This window comes from Argiope bruennichi, chromosome X1 (genome assembly GCF_947563725.1).
Source record: "Argiope bruennichi chromosome X1, qqArgBrue1.1, whole genome shotgun sequence".
Classification (NCBI taxonomy): Eukaryota; Metazoa; Arthropoda; class Arachnida; order Araneae; family Araneidae; genus Argiope; species Argiope bruennichi.
In genome coordinates, this window is record NC_079162.1 from 59,366,399 (window position 1) to 59,384,677 (window position 18,279).

Here is an 18,279-nt window from a genome sequence, read left to right on the forward strand (position 1 = left end):
AGATTTTTGTCGTCAATTAACATGTACAACAATAAAATGGCTGAAATATTATGAGCGCTTTATTCATAAGAATAATATAAGATTGTTCATATTCAGCAACAACTATCTACGTACATAAATAAACAATAATGATAAGTTCTGAAATTAAGACCTGACTTCAGTTTCATAATTTATAAACTTACTTCTTTTTCCATCCCATAAAGTAGCCAAACCTTTTTTCTTCTTTTAAAAACAACTGAAATTTTCTCAACTTGAATTCTTATAAGCATTATCAAGAATGGAAATAAAGGTAGGCAAATCAGTATAGTATCAGTAAAATACCAAATAGATATTTTCAGAAATGACTATGTATTTTTCACCAGTGATGAAATAAAGCCTTTTTTTTTAATTTTGTTAGTTCACCTGAATATGATTGAAATATCTTAAATATTTTAATTTTCGCCTGTTAATATATTAATCAATAACAATAAATCAGCAGAAACAAAAATGCTAATAATATAGTTGTCCGTAAAAACATTTCAACGCATAACAATACTTCGCTTCAATTTCGGTTTTATATTTTTTTCACCTTTCAAAACTATTTTCTCTACAATTTTCTCCGTTTAAAAACATTTAAAATTTTGTTTAAAATAAATTTCTATAAGCATTCTGAAGTAAAAGAGTAAAGATATGGAAATAAATACCGATTGGGGAAAAAATTTATTAACTGTTTCAAAATAACCTAGTTCGCATCACGCGACTCTTTGTTTCTTCCGCTCTAGCTGACGCATGCGCACTGTCACTCCAGAACTTACAATGATGTATTTGGTCGATCAGTCAAATGTAGAGATTTCGCGGCTAAGAATGCCGCTCATTTTCGATTCTCCTGTCGCTGCTTCTGCCATATAACAGGTGCGTTATCTCTTTTTGTTATTTATACTCTTGAAAATGCTGCTTGGGAAAGAACATTATTTTTATTGTAGCAAAGCAAGTGGCGAAAAGCTATCGATTCTTTACGCTTTATTTTTTTATACACAAAAATAAAAACCACCACTTTGTTTTAAATCGCATTTACAAACTTTCGATTTCGTTTATTATTTCTTAGATTGTAATCAATAATTTCTTTTTGTGTGCACATTTTTATCTTAAAAATAATCCCTATACATAAAATTTTAGTTATTTATCAGGGATTATTATTTTAATATTTGTTTCTTTAATTATTATATCCTTCTTTCATTCTTTTCTCTTAATTCAAAAGATTCTGCTTAACTTTAATTATTCTGATATAGCGAAAAATGTGCAGTTTTCTGCAACATGCAAGATTTTTTTATTCTTTCATACTTATTTTATTTGTGTTATATAGTTATATTATTAGCAAAGAGAAAGAGCAAACTCTGACTGAACTTTGAAATTAAATTTATTAATTTCGTTTGAAAAAAACATGTCACTGCATGTTAAAGCATTCATTCTAAACTAACGACCTGTCATTACATCCCTAGTAAAGCTGCCTAAATAATTTCTTATTATATTGAATTGTCGATGTATCGAATTAGATTTAAATTAAAAAGAAATTATTAAGCTCACAATGCCTACTTTAAAAATGACTTACTTTAATATAGTTTTGAAAAGATATTACTTCTTTATTTCGAAAACATTTTTGAATGCCTTTTTTTTTAATCATTTATTTTAATTTGCGGTGTGCTTTGCCAGCTGTAATTTTTAAACTATTGAAATAAGATTTTGTTGTTAATATTCCTATATAAGATTGCGATATTTATGTTTGCTTTTAAATTGGAGCTTGATTTAAATAACACAGCAGTCAATTCACGTGATTTCCTAATCATATGAAAAATATAAATTCGCCTTATCTCTTGGTACGCTATAATTTTACGTACTTTTGCTGGAGAAATATGCGCAAAGAATTCCAAAATTAAATTGAGTTGCCGCATGTTGCATATATCACAGTATGTTAAGCATGAGTTGACTGCATTGAAATACAAAAATAAATTCATTGTCTATAAGTAAATATTTTTTTTTGCTTAGTTTTTCTTTTTATTGCTGTTGTTGTTGAATATAATATTCTGCTTAAATATTAATGCCATATTTCAATTTTCCATAGTTAACCTACTATTTCAATGTCGTTGCTTTTGCACAGATGATGATGAAACGAAACTAAGAGCTTTCGATTATTCAGTGAGATATTTTCTTCGCTAATTAAAACTGGTAACAGTGGAATAGAGTGTTTTGTCGTTTGTCGTTCATAGCAATTTCGTTCGTTCATAGGCTGGTATGAGTTTATGGCTAGTAATCTAAAAGAAAATATAATTTTTGCCACTGAGTTTTCGAAATCAAATTATGTGGTTGAATAATGACAATTTCACCGATTCTTTTTTCTCAGAAAAGTGGCAAGATCTATTCAGATTGAATGATTTGGTGAAATGTGCAAAAATCATGAACTCAAGAGTTCAAAACGCTCATATTTGATGAATTTAAGTAATCAGATTAATATTCAATTACGTTTCAGCAAAGTGGAAGCAAAAATGACAGCTTTAAAAGGTATTATTTCAATGAAAACCTAGTCGAGTATTGCACGATTTGAGGTTTTTGTTGCTAAAGCTTTATGAAATGACAGTCATAATATGTAGGTTTTGAAGGTTAAATGACAATATAATGTTTTTTATGTATTAAAATCAGTTCATCTTCATTTTAATTGGAAAATTTACTTACATTAAGGTAGAAAAATGATGAATGAACATGAAGTGATCATAAGTGATGAAGATAAGTACTTATAACAATTCGAATTTCATGTTTACTTTAAAATTTTAGTGTTTATTTATGTTAGATAGTGTTCGAAAGAAAGAATGGTGAAAACTTTTTAATCCAATCCATTATAATAGATTGTTTTAAGAAATTCAACAATCATTTCATGCATACCATGAGATGAAAATATCTCCTTACATAGATTCCCTTTTAAATTTGTTGCATATATCCTACTAAAACTATGTATTACCCCACGCATGAGAGTACCAATAAAATTATATCTATGAGTTTTCTGACAGAAAACTTAGATGATTAATAGTATTCTTCAGTATATAAACTTCAGTATATATTCGGTATATATTCTTCAGAATAGTGTTCAGTACCATAAACAATGTCCTTCATCTTGACTAGAAAACCGGGTCATTTAATGGTTCGGTCACCTAGCAACATAAATACTATGGTCTTCTACTAAATTGACATCATTGGCTTATGCACCAACAAACGATGAACTTCCTTTCATCGGAGATGGTCCAATACAACCTCACTACCAATGCTATACCTTCCATTTACTTATCCGGCGACTTTTCACCCGTAGATTTGATGAGCCATCTGAAAAAGTTTTAAAAGATTAGGACCAGACGCTGAGTTTACATCCTGTCACCTTGCTTGCCTAAGCATCCGGGGTGATACGAATGACCATTGTCACGACAACATAGGAGCAAAGTGGGGGAGTGGAACTTAACTGTCAGGACGGAAACATCGGAAATATTCTACGGTCATACCCCATTTGTACTATATATGTTCTGTCATTAAAATGGAGATTGTTCGACCTCACACCATTGTTATACTTGCTAACATGTTTATTTATGCTTCAACTTCCCGCCGCCCCCTCGTGGTTTTAAGAAGAGAAGAAGTATTGATCAGTATATACTCGCTTGATACTTATCAAATGTGCTGAGATAATTTAATTTTGGAGGCTGTTGCGCATTGTCCAAGAATAAAAACGCTTCGAAAATGGTCTGTTAAATATTAGGTGGCATGGGAAGTTAAGTTTGTTATATGGTTGTGACGTCACATGAAATTTCTTCATTGAGACCGATTGTCATTTGGAAACTCGACTCTTAACTCCTCTGCAGAATGACTTACAGATTATCATAACCGTCATATAAACTATAGGGGTATTATCTCTGATTGTTAAAAGCATTACACAATAAATTTGAACAAGGATTTTTTTAAGCTTTATCCAATAACCTCACAAGATTTTCTTTAATTCATGAAGATAATATATTTCATGCATAAATTAATTGAAATATTACTATGCCTGAGAAAAACAGAAACTCCTTCCATTTCTATCAGAAATTAATATTTTTTGTGCCGTTTTTAAGTAAGATATGATCCCAATATTTCTTCAGTCACAACTCTGAAGGTTACAAATGTATTAAAAATCTACGATTAAATTCAAAAAGAAAATTTTGTAATACAATTTGCGTCGTTAACCAAAACAAAAGTAATTACTTCTACATTGCGATATATTAATGTTGTTTTAATACTTGAAGACATTTCAGAGATAAAGAAATAACAAAGGAATACATCGATTTAAAACAAAATTAAATAACTTATGCATATAAATTGTTTTCGGCTACTTTGAATTTGAGGATGCGATTTTTTTTATTATAATACCTTTGGCAAATAAAAATTTCGTGGAAATATTGAATCAATAACATTTGTAGTGAAACTAGGGAAATTTTATTAAATTTCAGTTTAACTACTTTGCTTTAGAGTCGGTGATTGTAGTGCTTTGTGCCTAGATAGCTCCAAAAGACCTCGGTTAATATTTTTTTATTGAATAAAAATATTTAAATCTGAATGAGGATGACCAAAAAATATTCTTTTAAATTCATCTTTTCAAATTTCTTTCATCTTTTTAAACAAGAATCGTTATTAACCTAAAAACCTAACCTAAAAAAACAGAAAGAAAGAAAAAGAAGGAGGAGAAAAGGAGGGAGGGGGAGAGAAAACACTTCTTTCAGCGGCATAATCATCTAGAACAGGACTTCTAAAACTGTAGGCCATCAATCAATTTTCGGCGAGTCGAGGCAAAATCTTGAAGGTCCAAAAATGTGATGTGGGCTTAACATGTTCATCAAGTTTTGCATTAAAAATAGTTTATATTTAATAATAAATGGATTTTTCCCCCTTCATCAAAGTTTTCTTTTTTCCATAAAACTTCCTTCAAAAAGAACGAGTGAAATTCGTTTCTAAAAAAATTCCATCTCCAGAGGCTAAATCAAGTTGCTATAGAATCGATTTCTAAAAAGATGGTTGCAATGTTTAAAAGTCTGTTCTAGAAAAAGAGAGATAATTTATTTACAGTAATTCACTTTAATTAAAAATCTTATAAAATTTAATCTATCTTAAGTAGATTTAATTTTTTTAATTTTTCTATTAACCAAAGATTGCTGCCATTCTTCCCTTTTACTCACAAGGGTCACTACAATTTTTGCATTTTACTCAAATTTGTTTTCACATTCTTGCTTGTAGCTGTTTTCCAGGCAAATTATTATAAAACGTGAACCTGAATTCGGGTGACTTAAAAAAATAATGTTCTCTTCAACAAATAGCGTAACTCTAACAATGGAACCGCTAGTTTTTATACAGGGTTAATCATTTAGAGAACAGAAATTATTTATTTATGATTATGATCATTCACTTTCCATTAATCTATTGTTCTATTCCTGATAGATGTTTTGACTCCATGTATTGTGTAAAATATTCTGAGAATAAAAAAATTATTTTCACAGAATGAAATTAACCAGTCTTATTAACACATGCCAGTTATTTCATTTCTTTTGAAAAGGAAACCTTGAAAACGCAAAATTACGATCGGAAACGCGATAAAAGGTCACCGCTCTAAGGCGCACTCAATGTTGACAATTATGAATAATGGTTATTTATTATTATAGAAAACAGAATGCCAGTTATCATATATTACACATCCGGAAAAAAAAACACTCGATTGCGTTCCTTTTCTAAGGTTATGTAACAAACGTCACATTATTCTTCAGATTAAAAATGTTATTTTGGCGTATTAAAATCAAATTTTGATAAGAGAAATATTTTTACATTGCTTTAATCGCTAACTTCACCAACACTAAAACGAATATTGTCGAATATTAAAGGGAAGCATATAGCACTTTCAATATTTAAAAGTCGGCATATTAAAAGGAAGCATATAGCACTTTTAATATTTAAAAGTCGGCAGACTGCAAGTGCGCTTTCATGAAATTATTGTCATTATCAAACTTGCTGTTTAGAAATTTTTCCCTTTCCTTTGTGCTTTTTTAGGATGCGAGAAGAAAGACTCTAATAAGCTCGAAAAAGCAAGACCTGAATTTGAATCTGTCTGCCTTTATAAGTATCACCATTTAAAAATCATTAAATGGAATGGATGCCCTATTTAAATTAATGCGCTTTTGTCGAGATTTCTGTTAGAATTTTTTTTTCTTTTTCTCTCTGAGATTTAAGTTGTGCCGTGAAAGGTTTCGATGAATTCAAAGAAGCAGGTTGCGGATTCGTATTTGGCTGCTTTTTCAGTTACATGAATTTAAAAAGTCGATAGACGGAATGCGCGTTTCAATGAAAATCATTGCTTTGTTGTTTAACTATCTCTGAAAGAAATTTTATTTGCTCTTCTTTCCTGCAACATAAGCGAAAATTTGCATAACTGAATAAGGTATTTTTCAGTTAAGTATTTACTGAAGCCAAGTGGGCCTTCTTTACTTGTATTTTGGTAATAATGTCTTCGAGTTTTCAAATAATTTAAAAGTTTTCAAGCCTGTAAAGTGAATTCTGATGCTGATACTTATTCCAGTTTACTATATAAAGCGATCGTGAATATCACTGCCTCTCTACTGAAAAAGCATTAGATAAAAAATAATACTGAATTGTGACTGCATTGAAACATAGTAGTTTGATATAGTTGTTACTGAAAGACTGGTAAATACTGGCAATAAATACCATGCAAAAAAATTGACTGGAACCAGAAAACAAAATGAATGAATTTCCAGAGATAATGCAAAATTATATACGTTTATATCATTATGCTGTACATTTCATGTGCTTTCTGGTACTACAAATGTCTCTCCAGAACGTTCTCAGTCTTCAGCAGTACATCTGAAGTTGTTCGCTAGATTTTTTATCTAGGTCTTTCCTTTGAATTTTCCTTTATTTTGATTTTTTAAAGGGATTTCATTTTCTGAATATTTTAATGAACTCTTCGATCCTTTACCTTTTTAAACGTGCCCAAACAAAGGCTGTTCTGTCATATGTTGTACATCCGTTTGTCAAGACGTACAGAGACATTATTATCATCTGTCATCCATATTTAATTTTTTGCCCATTTTTCTTTTTGTTTTCTTTTAACTGAAAAATGTTCGTACGATGAGTGTTTTGAAGATGAAATTGCGACAGTAAATTCTGTAGAAGTTAGCTTGTACCTACATACAAAAAAAATTATTTCCAACGTATTTTTACTGAAGAATAGACATATTTTATCGCCATCTAAATGTTCTCTTTCATAATTTTTGTATTTTACTCTTAACTGTAAAGTATTAAAAGTGAGATTAAGTCATAAAGAATCTATAGACGACTTTGAATTGACTTCTAAAAAATGAGTTTCAAAATGATTTTCCTGTATTACAGCGACCTTCTTTCACCTCAAAATCTAAAGAGCTGAGAAGGTTAAAGATTGCAGTATGTTAAAAGTTTTTCTGATGTTTTTTGTACCAAATATTTATTGAACTGCTTACATAAAACCCCAATATTTTTAACTGATTTCCGCGGTAAGCCTTTTTAGTCACAGGCCAAGAAACGATGTCCCGTTCAAAATAAATGTTTTCATAAATGACACCCTTTCTTCAGCATAAGACTTCTATGGATTCGGAAAATTCACCAGAAGCTGGCTAAAATCTGGAATTTTCAAGGAATACAGTTGAATCGGCATGTATTGAAAATCTTTATAAATCGAACTTTTTACAGAAATCTTGTATTTTCCCAAGAAAAATATTCTTTACGCAGATAAAAATTTCTGTATATTGCGCAACATTTTTCAGATAAAAGAGTCGTGCATATTTATTAGAATGAAAATCCTCTATGGATTTTTTTCGAGGAAAGAATATAAATTAAATAAGGACGGAAAAAACTGTTTCCCTGATTCTTGCTGCAATAAAAATTTTCCAAAATCCCGAAGTCGTGTATGTAAAAGGATTGCTGATGAGTCATATAATATTCTTAGTTTTTGTTTGACGACATCATTCGTGCTGCAATAGAAATTTTCGAAAACCCCGAAGTTGTTTACATGAGATTAAACAATTGCTGGTGAGTCATAGGATATTCTAAGTTTCTATTTGATAAATTCCTTTTGTTCATTACGCTTTGAAGTAATTTTAACCTCTCTGAATGAAAGTAAACATTATTTTGAAATGGTTTCGACAAAAGATTATGTTTAAAGAAGCATCTGGATATGTTTGTCCAATATAAATAAAATTTTGGCTACGTTTTTTTTTGCATACAAGTATACAATTTTTAATGCATTGAAAGCTAATTTGCGACTTACACACATGTTTGCACATTTTAAAATAAATTTCTTTGATAGTGTAATTCTTTTAAATCTTCTTTAACTTTCAAAAATTAATTATGCATAATTGTTTTTATAAAGAAAGTCGCTAAATATTTGCAATTTGTGTTACTGTTTATCAAAATTTCTGTACATCATTTTTTTTTTATTTCTCGAGTAATAACCTGAAGAAGGCTATAGCTTGTGTCATAAAAGCAATTATTTTATAAAAATTATGTTCTTGTAAAAATAAATAAAATCAATTTCACAATACTTAGAATTCAGCAAAATATTTCTAAGAAGAATAATCTTAAATCATAAGAGCTAATCTTGAAAATAATGTCATAGTTTAATTAATTTCTCAAAACTTCTCTATTAATGCATCAAAGGTATTCAAAAACTAAAGAAATGACGCAGAGAAATTTTGATTTATTAAAACAAATCAGTGCTAACATAAAAACTTACAAGCTGGTATTCAAAAACGGTACATTGATAAAATTTAACTGAAACTAAAACAGGCCGAGAGCAAATTGATCAGATTTCCTATTTAGTTTTGAAATTCGGAAGAGGATTTAAATAGGTGAAAGCAATAAAAAAAGTATACTTTCCAGAAAACCTCATCGACGTTTGCTGAATGAAGCTGATATTCAAAAACGATATACTATTAAAATCTACTCTAAAATTGTAACTAAAATAAAAAAGTTCGAGAGAAAGTTGATTTGCGATTTAATTAGATAATTCAGAAGAGGACTTAAAAAGGTAGAAGTTTCAAAAAAGCACAATTTTCGAAAGACACTTATCGAACAGTGTAGGATTTATGATGATCAAATGGATAGCTTGAAATATGAAAGTTCAAAATTTTTCTACTTCTTTTAATACATACATATTCTGGGTGTTGGAATAAAGCTTCTAATATCTATCACATCAAAATATAAATTTTTCTTAAATGAAAATATATAAATTAGAATGCAACTTCAGTTAGGGAAGGCTGCTGTATTTCAGAAATCAAATGTATATTCATTGACACTTACATTAGAATGACATTCTGTTTTGAAGTTATTCTGCAGTTACAATTTATTATCTAATACGTAAAAGTTACAATTTGTTATCTAATACGTAAGAGTTACAATTTATTATGTAATACGTAAGAGTTACAATTTATTATCTAATATGTAAACACTCCATGCTTTTGAATATGACAAATCTGCTCTGAGTTTGCAAAAATGGTTGCCGTAGTTAGGGGTGAAATAATAGATTGTGGAGGAAATATTTATTTTTCACTAAGAAATATGCGTAATTACTCATTTACGAACGAAATAAAGTAATTCAATCCAAAAAAATTATGAAAAATCAACAATGGAAAAGAATGAAAAAATGAATTAAATTGCGCCTAGCAAAGAATTCCGGAAAAGCATTCTTTTTACTGGCAGCGTATCATATCTCTATCGAGTAAAATCGCCCTTAAGAGATAAGTGCAGGATTCTGAAACCCACAGTATTACATGTGGATCTCGTTATTTTGAGCCTTGGTCAGAAACCACAGACGGTATCTGATTTAACATTATCTATAAATTGTCCCCACTTATGGGAAGATTTATAAACCCCTATTTAAGGTATATATTCCAAGTCTGAATAAACGGCGCTTCTTAAACTAAATTAGGCATCTGACTAGCGACCCTCTGATCAAGTAACAATATGCTATCACCAGTCACTATGGCAATCATTGAAAGGTAATCTGCAAAGCACTGTTTTTCCATATATTTAAAAATGTTAATATTGTTTATTCTTCTCAAAAAGTTACATTTTTCCAATGCTACCTTTCTATGCCTAAATTACTAGACCCTTAGCTTTAAAAAATATATGTCCTTCGAAAAAATTACATTTTTTCACTATGAGCTTCATATACCAAAATTTCCACATTCCCTTCCTTTAAAAAAATAGCATTCTCTCTCTCACAAATATTATGCTTTTCCAATACTGGATTCTTATACTAAAATTTCAAAATTCCCTATGTTTTAAAAAAATATATACAGCATTCTTTATCCTTTATAAAAGTTACATTTTTCAAGTATTAGCTTCGTAAGCAGAAATTTCAATATCCCTTGTGTCTAAAAAAATATAGCATTCTGTACCCTTCTCACAAAGTTATGTTTTTCCAATATTAGCTTAGTATACCGAAATTCAAAGTTAGTTTCCCATGCAAGCAAAACTATAGCATTCTCACCTCCTTTCTGGAAAAGTGCATTTTTCCAATATTAGCGTAAGTTGATCAGAATGTGGAAAGCAAAACAAATCGACATCTCTTCTGAAATTCTAATATCGTGACTTCTTTACAAAATAGTTAAATCGCGTGCTAAGTAGAAGGTCATTTTCTGTAAAGAAAGAACCCTTCGTTCACTTTTAGAACATAAATACTCTCACCTGACAAAATACATGAGACGTTGTGGAGAAAAACAGTAGATCGTTAAGATGAGTGCTTTTACTTTATTTTTAAGATAATGTCATTTATTATAATTAATACACTCTAAAGGCAGTTACGATATCTTAAAAGAGCTTGTTAACCTCTTCGTTACGTAACAGGGAATGAAAAATTTGTTTGGATCGATACGCTTACTTTCTGTATGCTTAAGGATTCGTTTTAAAAAAAGGATTTGGCGCTAGTAACAACTTCATAATAAATCGTTAATAGAAAGACTAGGGAACAAAATAATTATGGGGAGGGGGGGAGGCTTTGCACGTAATTAAAAATTATACTGACATTTTCTATTTGATTTAGATTTTTTCGTGGAAAAAAAACTTTAGCAAATTATAAATAATTTTTTATTGTTTTATAAAATATTATTTAGCATTTAGTTTGTGATTTTCGTTTATGATGTTTAAAAAAAATTCTTAATTCACTTAAATAAAATACAATATAGAATTTTGTATTTTCTGTATGAATTTGATATTCTTTCATTCACAGATAAAACTCTCAAATAAATTAAAATCTTAAATATTTTTTTAATATTTTTTCATGTATCTTTCAAATTAAAACATGTTTACCATTATATCAGATAAAACAGGCAACAAAAAAATTATAAACATAAAAATATTCGAAAATGTAGATATTTCTATTGAAATTTTTATTTCACATAAAATATTTCAGTCTAAAACAGCAGAAAAATATTTATATGATCTGCTTGATATATCGTATTAATATTCTTTTTAAAACGACGATTGCGATGTGAAATTTCAAAAATAATAAGTGCCGACTCAAGTGTCGTCCTAAGCATCTATGCACGACACCAAATTACCAGATCTATATAATAATAATATAAATAATTCTCATGTAACTTTGAAATGGGACATTAAATCAAGTAAATTAACACGACAAAAAAAATTCGATGATTTATCATTAATTCCAAAAAGTTAAGATTTCTAATGATTTTATACTAAAAAGTATTGAAAACGATTAGAGAAATATTTGCTTAATTTGCAGCTTTTATACACTTGAGAATAAAATTAGGGAAAGTGGAAGAATTTCTTAACAACTTTCTGAATTGTTTATTAACTCTGATTTGACTAATATTTTTTTTTAATATTTACTCATAAATCCATGATCGGTACTTAACAAAATTAATAATTTATTTGCTTAGCCATGCAAAAACATCTTTTTAATAAGGAAATTCTTCAATTCAATCACTATTCTAAGTCTTTTTTAAAACTTTTCCAACGAAAAAAATGTTAGGAATGTTTCAAATCTGCCGCTGGTTAGAGACCCAATTAAAAAAATCAAATGAATAATTTTTTACTAAATGTTTAAACCATTTAAAACATTTTAGTTATTATTTTAATTAGTATGCTTGTAATGAAAAACATATTTTCATTAAAGGGATGGTATGTGTTTTTATGCATTTTCGCATTTTTCTTTTAACAACTTTAACGAATAAAAACTATTTTGCGTTCGAAAGTAATCCTGTTTCCAAGGATTATTTATTAACAGAAAATTCATATTATCATTCGTTTCTCTCTCTCTTATGTCACTATAAAAATATAAATTATTTAACTTTAGTAAAATCAATCAAATAAATTTATAATTGAATTTTTCTATTTATAAACATTTAATTTTAAAAAGTTTTTTTTTGATTGAAAACCTTCATAGAAATAATGAATAATCGCTATGATTGTTTTAGGAAGTATGGGAAATATTTATATATATGTAAATTATTTTGATTTTTTTAAAAATTATATTCACTCAAATATAAAAATACCTGCAGATTGAATTTTTACAAAATGCAACGAAACAAATTTTAAGTATGGAATTACTTGCAATTTTATCCTTAATTTTTTGTCTTATTTTCCTTTTGTGGTTTCTAATTGGTTTGAAATATAGCACATGAAATCCCATGCGAATCAACTTTTTATCAAATAGACGGAATAATTTGAAATTTCTAGGGAATTTGAGTTTCATAATGTGTTCCTGGTTGAGGTGTCATCTGATTGTGGTTGGGTATTGTGAAATCTATCCTTAATTTCTCTGATGCAGCTTCAAAATGAGAAAAACTTTGAGAAATAAAAAAAAAAAAACTTTTTTAATGCACTGAAAAATAAGAGATTTACCAAAAGCAAAGTGTGTGTAATTTGAAAATAAAAAAAAACTGTAATGTCGTGTAACTTACAACATAAAGCTCTCAATGTTATCTTTTACCTCTAGGTTTCTAGAACGCTTTTTGATTTCTGAATTCTTTAAGTAATTATTCAATTTCTTTTTTCTAAACTTTAGAACATTACTAAACAAAGGCCCTCGTGATTATTTTTTCCTTTAAAGTTTACTATTTAAATACTAAGGCGTAATTTCTGAGAAACATCTGTTTTTGGAGAAGAAATAAATAATGTAAAATGATTGATTACAGGAAAATATTTTAATTATTTTATTTCTATACGGCTTTAATTCTTTGGATATAAAAGAAGATAATATAAACGCCAGAACTCCTTTTCATCTTTGATTTCCTAAAATAATATTTTTAATCAGATAAAAATATTATTGAGCAAGTAACAAAAGCCATTTTATTAATCGAAATGTTCTTTCATTAATGAATCCATGGTCTGTCATTAATGAAAGGAAATTTCTGTTACTAGAAATATTTCTAAATCAATGTTGTCATTTAAGCTTTAAGAAACTTTGATGATGAAAGGAAGTCGCTGTTTCGATGATGAATAGATATCATTATTTTCATTTTCTCAACACAATCATTATTTTTAATATTATGCTTCAATGCATGGAAAAGAAATGGCATCATTTAAAAGAAATCTCAAAATATCGTCATCACAGAGAGTTGAATTACCAAATAATATTTTTTGCTTACATAAGAAATATTTACTTAATTTCTAATTTAAATATAAAATATGATGAGTTTTTAATTTGGAACGCATAAATGATCAATATAATAATTCTATTTTCAGATTACAAAATAGGAGATTAACAGATGATGCAATGCAAGGCTACAAAACTCGTTTATATTTAATAGCTTGGTGTACGATTTAAAAAACAGAAATCATCTAAAAAAAATACTTTATAGAATAATTTTAATTTCACCTGTCATTTTAAGATATGAAACCATTTGTTAATTCCTTTCTATTCATAAATAAAACTAAATAATTTTTCTTTAATATATGGCAATAAGTTGAGCTTTCATTTATTCTATCAAAAATTGATAAAATATTTAACCTTGAAAAGGAAATATTCCAATATAATAACTACGAGAGATAGAACCCTGATTGAGAGAATTTGAATTTTTAAAAAATTGAATAATCCTTCTTATAAAGTTTTGCTGATACATTTTCGATTGTCATGTGTGCAATTTTTTAAAGAAATCAGATTAAGCATATTTAAAAAAATGAGTGGGAAAAAATATCGATGAGAATTAATAAAAATACTGCTAATATCTGATATAAACTTTTAAATAAATAAAAATACAGACATCAGATATTTCACTTTCATGAAGAAATAGAAGGGTTTGTATGGTTGAATATTCCTTTGAAGTGAGAAAAAAATCATAACATATTTAATAAACAGAATTTGTTTTTGAAATTACGTTGATAAAGCGATTTTAAGAAACAAGCAATGTAGTTAAAAGAAATCACGTACTAAGATTACCTTAAAGGAATTAAAATAATATTCTTAAAAATCTTAATAGAGCAAAAAAATTTCACATCCAAGTAAAACTTGTAATTAAATTCTTAATTATGTTTAAACTTATTATGAACTCAATTTTTTTTTCTGTTTAAAACAAGTAAATTCCTTGTCAAAATTTTGATCGGGAAAAAAATCCCAATACTTTTATGAAAGCTCTGAGAATTCAACTTCGCTAAGTTCTCAACACGAATTCTATTTTTGACGTCTTAAAAGGTGCTGTCTTATCAAATATTCATTTGGGAATCACTACCAAAATAAAAAATATTAGAACAATTTATGATGGAATATAACAAAAGTGTTATTACTGTGTTATATGTGATGATTATAACAAAGGCACGTCTTCATTCAAGTTAAACATCACCGACATTTGTAGAACTTATTAATGACAAGATATTCTCTGATTGTTTTATCTTTTTATTTAGTATTTGGGCCTATTGACCGAGTCAATAGGCCCTATTTTGAACTAATATTTGAATAGCTGATACTGAGTATAATTCGGTTAGTAAAGTTACTATTGAAAGACTCTACTACCCGATTACTTTAAAATAGGCATGTTTCTAGATTGTTGACGAATGTGGGACGATAGAAAGTGGGCGTGATGAGTTGCCGTGAACTGTTGTTGGTGTGTGTTCGTATGTTGCGTATGATGATCATCGCATTTTCAACTGTTTGACCTTCGCGCAAAAAAAAGTCGCGGTTAATGTTACACCTGTACGATGGGAAGCTCCATTTCCTGTTAGGATTTCGGTCTTTCCGGCTTTAATCCCACTTATATCAACAAAATCGAGTTTGCAAATTCCTAGCCATTTGTGCCACTTTATGAGTTAGCAGAGAGTTTATGTGTGTAATCTCTAGGTGTTGGCAGATTTACATGGCTTATGCAAATTTTCCTTAAAGACTTTTCAATTCCGTCCCCTTTATTCAACCTTATTTGTTTTTTACAAATAGGAACATTTGTCCTTCCTTCGCCAGGATTAACTGCAAAAGATTTCTCTGTGTAATATGTAAGTAAATTTGCTTTCAGTTTTTAGTTTCAAAATGTTTAGAAAAAGAGTGGAATTATCGTCTCATACGAAATTAATTTTTCTGGTGCAAAGTTTAATATTCCAATTGTATGCCTAGATTTCAGATTTCTGACTGCCTTTATCACTTTGTTAAGATGCTAGCCATTTTTATTCTTTTATGAAAATACTTCGATATTTTTCACTATCAAAGTTATATTTTGACTGAAATAAGTTTTAATGAACTCACTGAATCACTCAATTTGAGTACCAATTTGCGTGGGTTTTTTTAAAAGTGTAAAATTTGTTCTTAAAGCACTTTTTTAGTTTTTAAACGTTGAAAAAAATGTTTTCATTTCTTTAGTCGTTCTTATTTTAAGGAATATATTTTCGGTAGAAATTAAATAATTCTTAGGTTATAACATTATTTCTTTTCTTCAGCACTGTTTTTTATTTTTGAAAGTACATAAAATATTTCCGTGAAGTTTTCTTACTTCTTTTAATTTTTTAAATGTTGTAAATGCTCAAAATTTATTTTCACCTACATGAATAACTATATAAATTTATTCTCTTTTTCACATATAAATTTCTCTTATATAAATCGAAACTAAAATAATGATAGATTTTGAAATGAAGTTCGTTTAAATTTATTGTTTTTATATTTATAGTTATAGTAATTTTGATTTTTATTCTTCCCACCAAAATTCATAATCAATTACCCTATGAACAAATGTTATGTGTACCTCGCGCTATGTTCCTTAGAACTGCTTTCTTGCACGGAAACAACAAAGTCACATATTTTCCACCAGTATTAATATTTATATTAAAATGCTAGATATGTGCTCATTTGAATTCCTGTTTTGTTTTAGAATACATTTATGACGATAATATTCATAAGTAAGTGAAAATGTTAACAGAAAGTTTAAGGAACGTTTATGTTTTTATGGTTAAATAAGTGTTTGTTCTGTAGTTTTTGTCTATAGTTCTTTTATCATAAAATCATTAGATTATTCATTAAACACTGGAAAACAGGTATTTATTAAAACAGTATGAAACTTTTTTTTTATTTATGTTTAGTTTAATATGAACAATAGTTGTTTTCTTTTCGATAATAATTCCTCTGCAACTGTAGGATTGCAACAATATCTCTTTTGGGCGATAAATATAGAAATTAATTGCACTATAATTTCTATCATCAAATATCTACAAAATCATAAGAAAATCTTTAGCTAGAAATAGAATAGGCATCATGTTGTGGTGCAGTTTCCATTCATCGAATTATTTTTGTAGCTTGCAGTTTTTAAAAATATCCTTATTGATTCAAAAATTTGGAAAAAGAAATCGTGTTTCGTTGCAACATTGTGTGACATTCAACTAAATTGCGATTATACTATGAATGTCTGCTTAAGTTATAAAAAAATGCTGCTGTGAAATGAGTAAAAACACGTTTTACTGTGTTTTCCATTATTCATCTTCTCAGTCTAAATATTTTTCACCTTTTAGGCTCAAATTATTATTATTTAGTAAAGAAATGTAAATTGGAAAAACAATTTATGAATGCTTTACATCTAAAATTATTCATTTATTCCATATTAATTAAATGACTGCGTTCAAATTAATTATTAAATTGCTAATTCATTATTCATATGCATTCAGATCATGCCATCTGCGCCCTTTTAAAAACTTTATCCCAAATTAAAATCAATTTGGGATAAATCAATTAAAATAAATTTTCTTTATCCCAAATTAAAATCAAAAAGGCATATAAATACAGATTACTCCGGCGAGTCCCGAAAATAGTTAAAAGAGATTTCAAACTAATTGCCTGGAATAATAAAAAAAAACAACGATATTCTTGATTATATAAAATTGTTCTTTTTGTCCTCTTGAACATTAATTATCAAATGAAAATTAATGCTAATGAATAATAAATAAAGTATTAAAAATGATTTTGATTAGGAAATGAGAGAGTGTATTACTTATCTTAACCAGCAACAAGATATCCTGCTACAAGCAAATTCACACAGCAATTTTTTAATAGAATGATTTTCACGGCTTTCTAAAAATGTTAGATAATTTAGATCTATAAAATAGAGAATTATTTGTTTTTTTATAGATATAGTAATATCAAAACAATTGATGTAATCAAACTTTACCAAATCTTCCAGGAAATTAAAATAACAGTATTCGAAATTTCAAAATGCAGAGATAAATGGCTCCTCGTAGTGACATATCGTGACCACATTTTTAACAGATAAAAGAATACATGTATATTAGTTTTTGACGTCAAAATTAACCGTTTTGCCCTCTTCGAGAGAAACAATTCTGAGGAAAATAATTGTATTCTTCAAAGAAAGATTTTTAAAATGCATGAACAAAACATTGTCTATTATTTTAGAGAGAAAATTATTAAGATTGTTTTGTTACTGATTTCAGTATTTGTTCAAATGTACTATGAAATATCAAAAATATTTTTATCTCAGTCAAGACAGAATGATGAGAAAGTTACATATTAATGACTAAGACGCATATTTTTGTAGATCTTCATTGAGATGGATGTACCAAATTTCTTCACGATTATTTCATAATTAATCATTAATGTTTATGATGAGATAAGAGTTGACATCTGGAAAAACATCTGGAAACATCTGGAAAGATATTTAAATTTTTTTGGAATTGATACTTTATTGTGCTGAAAAGTAAACTTTCTGGGTTGTGATATACAAACATCCCAAACACCTGCCTTTGTCA

General features: G+C 28.2%; 1 protein-coding gene across 7 annotated transcripts in view; it reads left to right on the forward strand.

The window, feature by feature from the left end:
• The first annotated feature begins 817 nt into the window (after positions 1-817).
• The window catches only part of LOC129959045 (probable cyclin-dependent serine/threonine-protein kinase DDB_G0292550), a 39,015-nt gene continuing 21,553 nt past the window's right edge, over positions 818-18,279 (forward strand). For 3 of the 7 annotated variants that reach the window (XM_056071828.1, XM_056071832.1, XM_056071830.1), the window contains exon 1: positions 15,265-15,531. The gene's annotated coding sequence lies outside the window, so the exon portion shown is untranslated. Of the gene's footprint in view, positions 892-15,264; positions 15,532-18,279 lie in introns of those variants that run through there. The other 4 variants (XM_056071829.1, XM_056071831.1, XM_056071827.1 and 1 more) reach the window with 2 other exon arrangements.